We start from the raw sequence: 7,384 nt of genomic DNA, 5'->3' as shown, positions 1-7,384 counted from the left end.
AATAGAAAAAAGAAACAAAAACATCATAAACTTAAATAGTGGAACTTAAATACAAAGAAAGAAGAAAAAAGCATGTCACATGCATAGTAGAACATAAGAGAGGATTTAAAATATGTAATAATAAATTTTCATTTCAAGAAAGCCAGTATGATAAATAATAAACTTTGGGTTGAGAATTGTCCATCTTTTCTTTGCTTCCTTGTAAGTTGTCTTTTGTTCTCTGTTGCGCACTTTTTTACTTTGTTCTTCTCCCCCTACCTCCCAGGTTCCAATTAAGTTTGAATATGTTTTTCTATAGTGATAGATAAATACACATACATACACATACACATGCAATATACATATACACATATATCTGTGTGTATACATGTATACGTATATTTTCCCAAATTCTACTTCCGATATTTGTTTATATGTTTGTGCATTACTTTCATTTCCTATCCCTCCTGCATACTTTGCTTTACTTCTACCTGCCACCTTATCCTCCTATTACTTGTCTACCCCCCTCCAGGGATCCCTCCCTTATCCTCCCATTCCCATCAATCTAAGTACCCTTCTATAGCCCATTTTTACCTATTCACTCACTCTCCCCTCTAAAGATTCCTCACTTGTCCTTTCCCCACTCCCAATCTCCAACCATTTTGTTTCTTTTGAATTTAGAAGACTTTTATACTCTTCTAAATATATATGTATTGTGCCTTCTTAAACTAATTCCAAATTAAAGTAGGTTACCAAAACAACCATCCTTCTTCCCCCATCTAATTCTTCTGTATCAATTCTTCCTCTTGCTCCTCTTTTGTTTAAGATAATGATTCTTTTTAGCTCTTACTAAATTGTTTTACTTTTAAAATTCATATCATACTCAGGCTTTCCCCAATCTTTCGTATAAGCTACTCAATTATTAATAAGAATCTTAGACATATATTTAACATTGTACATATATAAAAATAAATGGTATGCCTTTCTTGAACCCCTTGTAATCAGTCTTTGCTATGTTACTTATATTTCACTTGGCTCTTCATGTCAAATCTTCTGTTATCTTCAATTGTTTTTGTCTTTTAACAGTCTTGAAAGTCTGAGAGTTGATCAAATATCCATTTCTTTTTTGTTCAGGATTATGCTGAACTTTGTGGGTATGATATTTTTGGGGAAGCCCCAGATCTTTTGCTCTTCATTATATAATGTTCCAAGACCTGTGGTTCTTTAATGTCCCAGTTGTTAGGCCTTGTGTGATCCTAATTGGCAACATCATATTTAAATTGTTTCATTTTTGTTTCTTTTAAAATTTTATCCTTGAACTGTTGATTTAAGAATTTGACCATGATATTCCTATGAATTTTCCTCATAAGATCTCTTTTAAGTGATGATCGATGGATTGATTTTCTATTTCTAATTCTCTCCCACCCCTGTCCTAATGCTTCAGGATAATTTTCTTTAATTATTTCTTGTGTTATTGTATCAATTTTTTATCATAACTTTCACTTAGTCTGATTATTTTTATGTTTTCTCTTCTTGGTCTATTCCCCAAATCTGTTGATTTCCTATAAATTGTCTCACTTTCTTTTTTCTATTTTTTTTTCATCATTCATGTTTTGTTTAATTATCTCTTGATCTCTTATAATTTAGCTGATGTTACCTTGCCCATTTCTAATTTTCAAGACATCCTTTTCTTCCTTAAGATTATGTACTTCCTTTTCTAATTGGTTGACTTTGCTTTCATAACCTCCTTTTTTAAATTATAATTCTTATTTTTTTTTTCCTCCATCTCTGTCATTTGATTTTTAACTTCTTTTCAAAGATCTTCTATGAATTCTTTTGGGGCAGGTGACCATTCAATGTTACTCTCTGGGGGGTTTCTTTCCTTCAATATCCTCCTCTGAAGATGAATCCCAGGTCTTCTCTATTCTCATAATAGTTGCTATGGTTGAATTTTTTCTCCTTTGTGTATATTTAGTGGTACTAGCTTAAATTTTTTTAATCACTGCTAGGCCTAGGGAATGGGGGATAATGGCTCTCGCCTCAAATCTTCAGTTCTTCCCTCTGGCTTGGAACCAAAATGAAACCTGCAACCTCCTGTAAGTGCCCACAGAGGCTTTCTGCCCATTGCTTCTGCACTCACTGGGCATGTGCAATTCACCACCACACTGCTCTTCACAGCACAGATGGGTCTGGAGTTCCTTGTCAGCAGAGGTTTCCTTGATCTTCCCAGGTCCAAACAGCCAATTCCCCTCACTACCCAGAGGTAAAAGTTCCTTTAACTGGGGCTAAGGAAGCTTCTCAAAGGAACTAACCCTAGGGCTTGCCACTTGTTATTTGAGCAGACCTTTTCCTGAAGGTGTTTACTCTTCACAGGGACCAAACCATGTCCTGGAACTTTTCTTTTCATCTTCTTAAATTGTCCCAGGAAGACTTCCCATTCTTTTTGATATAGTAAGGTAGTAGAAAATGTACCAGAATTGAGCACAGAAGCCTAGATTAAAATATCAGCCCTTCCAATTGCTACTCAAGTCATTTAGTTGCTATACTACTTAAAGTCCTGGCAAGTCACACTGTCAGGACAACTTGAGATTAAATCCTACCTCTGATGCTCACTAGCTGCATGACCCTAGGCAGGTACCATTTTTATCATCTTCTCTATCAATATTTGTAAAATAAAGATTATAATTATGAGCACTTTGCTGGACTTTTTTAGTAACAAATGAAATAATGCATGTGAATGTCCGTATTGATCTTAACGTTCTATATAAATTCTAGTTATAACTACCATAATGAGAATTTGTTTAAACTTTCTAGACTTCACTTTCATTGTAGATGAAGTTTCTGATAAGGAGAGCCTGGGAATGGAAATTAGCATAGAAGGAATATTCCAACTCTCCTGCTAGTACTAGTAAGTCAGAAGTGGGTATACATGATAGTGCAACCAGTGAAGGAAAGGATTTCCAGGGAAGCTATGTTAGGTCCATGTGAGCCCAAGAAAATTAAAGGATCTATAGTGGAAAGGCTTTAACATGAAATTAGCTCGGGGTGGCCAGGTAGCATAGCGAGTAAGAGCACCAGCTCCAGTGTTGGGATGAGCTGGGGATTGAATCCGGGCTCCGATACTTAGCACTACACCCAGAAATAACTGGCCATGTAACCTTGAGCAAGTTACTTAACCCTGATTGCTTAAAAAAAACCATGAAAATAGCTTTATTGCCCAACTAACAGACCTTCCAGCGAGCACAGTAGAAGTACCAGTTGGGTTTAAAGTGGGAGGGTAGGAGGAAGGGTTGTGTTGAGGCAGAGGAAATGAGGTGATTAATCATTAGAGGATAGAGAATGAGATTTGAATACTGTCAACAGTAGAGTTCAGAATCACTTTGATGGGGGGTTGGCATGTCAAAAGTAAGTATGTGAATCATTGAGGGAAGAGTTCAGGAAGATATTGATTGTTCTCTAGTGCTAGTCTTCAAGTAGAGTCATCCCAGTAGAGATATATCAATAATTTATATGAATAAGGCACTGTAGGTCAGATTTCTTGAAATTCTATCCCCCTCACATCTATTTCCTGCTGCTGCCATCAGCTCTACTAAAGTTTATTCTACAGCTAAGATCTTTAAGAATTGAAGAATGAAATTTTATTAACCTTACTGGTACTATTTTTTGTTTAAATGAGTTGTAATCATTCCATTCAATAACAGAGCTCTCTATTGCCTCCTTTCACCAGCTCATTGAATTTATAGCACACTTGTGAAAGCTGGTTATTTCTCACATCCCCTTTGTTCAAGTGACTGTTTTCCAATTACAGGAATTTTGCAGTAATAGGAGATGTACTTCAGTCCCAAGAGAATTTGATTCTCTAGAATTTTCCTGGGCCAATTTAAAGCTTTGTTTTAGAAAATAATAAAGTGAGTTCATTGGGAAGTTCAGCTCTGTCAGAAGGAGACAAAATATTGGTTGCCTGGAAACTGCATTAGTGTTCTTAACATGAAACAAAAATAAATGAACAACATTTTGGGAGCAATAAAAAAATTTCTCCTCCATGGATGTTAACAAATAGCATTATTGAAATTAGATTTTAGGAATATCCTTAGACTTGCTAGATTACAGTTTAACCCTCTGGCCCTGTTGAAATTTTTTTACTATCTCATATTCCATAAAAAATTTTTAGTAGTTTCCAAAAGATATTAGGCAAGATAGATGTCTTAATCATGTGTGGCTATTATACATTAAAATTATAATGATTTGTGTGCATCTGAAGGTAAGTCCCACACAAAATTCCATAAAATTTTTGGACATGAATGATAATACCTCAATTCTCTCACCTGCAAAATGTCGATAATGTGTCTTGCACTCTCTAGTACACAAAGTTGTGAGGAAAGCATATTACATAGTAGAAAATGTTTCATAAAGCTGCATAATAATGATTTTGCTAGAATATGAATTAGCAAGTAGTATATAGAAATTTAACTACTAATCTCATGACGTCTTCTATAAATATTGGTATTTCAGAAACACCTTTACACATTCTACTCAGAGAGCTAATTGTTTACAAATATATCTTTACATCAATTCCAAAGTGGATTTCACCTTAGTAGATCTTAGGACCCAGAGAATTATTGGTCAGGTTTTCATTTTCTTCTCTAGATCCCCAAGGAAATGCTCATTTAGGGTCCAATACTACAAGTTTCTGATCTTTAAAGAGTACCATTGCTGTGGCTTAGTGACCATTAATGTCAATCCACATTCCCTTTCCCTCACCTAATTATATATAAAAAAGATTATTTTTCTAGTTACCTTTTAAAAAGTAGTTCCTTCTCATCTTTATACTCTCAGAATCACCAAAAACAAGCATTGAAAAAACAACTATAATGCTCCCTTTGGAAGCACATATACTCAAATTGGAATGATACAGAGAAGATTAGTATGGCCCCTGTGCAAAGATGACATGCAAATTCGTGAAGTATTCCATAATTTTTTTGAAGTTATTGGCAGAAACACATCCTCCTATTTCTCAGCACAGCTTTGAAAAGGTGAAAATGTCTCAGAATACCAAATAACACATATAATAAAGTGAATAAAATACACTCAATTTATTGATGCAATTTAATTATAATAATGATTTTCTGCAATAAGCATGGAAAGGTGAATGCTGATAAAGAATTTTATATTTTTTGAAAGTCCTTCTAGTATTTAGCTAACTCAAAAGTGAAGCAACTCTAAGAGCATATTATGTCAGAGTATGTATGTAGCAACCAAATATTCATGAAAATTAGTGTAATGTGTTCTATTTTGGTAATTCAATAAACTTCCTACATTGTAAAATATAAAAAAAAGAAAATGCAACTATATGAGTTTTCTTCTTGTTGCAGTTGTTCAAACATTTAAGTTATGTAGAACCCTTTATGATCCCATTTCAAGTTTTCTTAGTAAAGATACTGAAGTCATTTGCCACTACTGGGACATACAAGATTACATGACTTATCCAGAGTCACATAGCTAGTAAGTATCTCAGTCTGAATTTGAACTCAATTATTCCAGACTCCAAATCCAGCTGTGCAGTTGAGCTCCTCAATGAATTAATTTGGCCTAGGCAAACTGGGTGTGGATTATTTGGTTTGGTTAACCTGAAATAATTTTAATACATTGTGAATAGTGATAACCACACTTCAATAATGTTATATAATAACACCATACAAATTTACAAAAGGAAAAAGAATAAACAAGCCATTTTCTTGACACTATCAATTTTTATATTTCTATCACTTTGGGCTATTTTAGTATGATACTATCATTTGCAACTTAGCTGATGTGAAAGGATAAAACCTCAAACAAATGCATTTTGGAAACAAAGAGCTATGTTCTGATGCCATTAGATTGGAACTAGCCTGTCTTGGCAGCATCATTTTGCATTGTTCTCCTCACTTCACCTTTTGGTCCAGCTAAATTAGCTTTGTATATTTTCTTCACATAGTGCACTACATATTCCACCTCCTTTTCACCTTTACAATGCCTTTTTTCCATGGTTAGAATACATTCTTTCTTCATCTCCAAATCATAGAAATGTCCAATTTCTTTGAGACTCAGCTCAAGTATGGTCTTCTACATCATCACCATTGATGGAAAAAAATCCCCCAAAGTGCATAGAATAGTAATGCCCTCCCAACAATTTTGCTACCATAGTAGGCTTTATAACCATATTTCTGGAATGCAAAGGATATGCAATCTGATAATTGCTTTGTGGATGCTAAGGTCATCACTTATTCAAAAGTCAAAGCTACTAAAAACTTGCTGCTGTCAAATGGAGAAACATTGGAAACTGATATGATTTTAGTGCCAGAAATAACATGGAGGAAGTAGAGCCAAGATGGAACAGAGAAGCCAGGAAGTTGCCCGAGCTCTCTCCAGTTTCCCCTGGAAACAATATTGAGCCAAACCTCTAAAGAGATTTAGTAGCAACAAAACCTACAGAAAGACAGAGTGAAACAATTTTCTGGCTCAAGAAATTTAAGAGAACTTCAGAAAAGGTCTATTTCACTTGGGTAAAAAGGGTGTGCAGCCTGACATAGACAGTGCTCATTGAAGCTCAGGTTTTTAACCACAGCACAGATCAGCAACTAGGGCCCCTTAGTTCTGACTCAGTAGGTCAATGGCACAGCAGGCCAGCTGTAAGGCATCCAATGCCAATGTAGGAGGCAAGTTGCCAGCCCCAGAGACCAGGAGACAATAGACACAACTAGGGCAACCCACCCCAACACAATGAGCAAGATTCGTGTACCTGAGACCCCAGTGCAAAGTATCAGTGACAAGACCCTTGACCTTGAGTGCAAAAAGCTTGGGACAGTGCCTCCTGTGCCCCAGAGCACAGCTGTACTTGAAAAACCATGAAATAGGCCAAAATAAGAAGCAAAAACTAATATTGACCATAGAAAATTGATATGATGACAGGGGGTAATGCCAAGCAAAGGTAACTTCCAAGGTTCAGAATACCAGCATTGCAGCTTTCCATTTTATTCAGTGACAAATTAAGAACAGAGAAAATCAAAATACAGCATTTACCAAGTGTAATTCAATAATTTTCAAGTACTATTCCACCCTTGGACAGTACATTCATTTAGTCAATCACAAAGTCCCTCTTCCCTCTTTCCAATCATAAACAAAGTACATTCATTTGGTCAGTCACAGAACACAAAAAAAGTCAAAAGTTTCCCACCCCTGGATCACAGCTGAATTACAATTATCATCAGTTAATTCCAAGCACCTTCTCAAAAGAGGCAGTAGAGAGCACAAAGGCCATCTACCACTGAGCTACAACAAGGTTAAAATATCATCACAGCATTTAATACCCAAAGAGAGGTCTTTCCTTCATCTTGACCCAAAGCAAGTTCTCAGCAATCTCTGTTCC

The 7,384-nt window shown here is 35.6% G+C and overlaps 1 non-coding gene across 1 annotated transcript; it reads left to right on the top strand.

Annotated features, from left to right (window-relative positions):
• Positions 1-4,850: 4,850 nt before the first annotated feature.
• On the top strand, positions 4,851-4,957 carry LOC138170932 (U6 spliceosomal RNA). Its single transcript, XR_011170774.1, has one exon. It is a non-coding gene; the product is annotated as a U6 spliceosomal RNA (small nuclear RNA).
• The last annotated feature ends 2,427 nt before the right edge of the window (positions 4,958-7,384 follow it).

Source organism: Petaurus breviceps, unplaced genomic scaffold (assembly GCF_028583685.1).
Source record: "Petaurus breviceps papuanus isolate PSGF00001 unplaced genomic scaffold, PetGlider_PUasm1.0 40, whole genome shotgun sequence".
NCBI lineage: Eukaryota > Metazoa > Chordata > Mammalia > Diprotodontia > Petauridae > Petaurus > Petaurus breviceps.
Note: the sequence above shows the minus strand (reverse complement) of the source record. Positions and strands in the feature narration are given on the sequence as shown.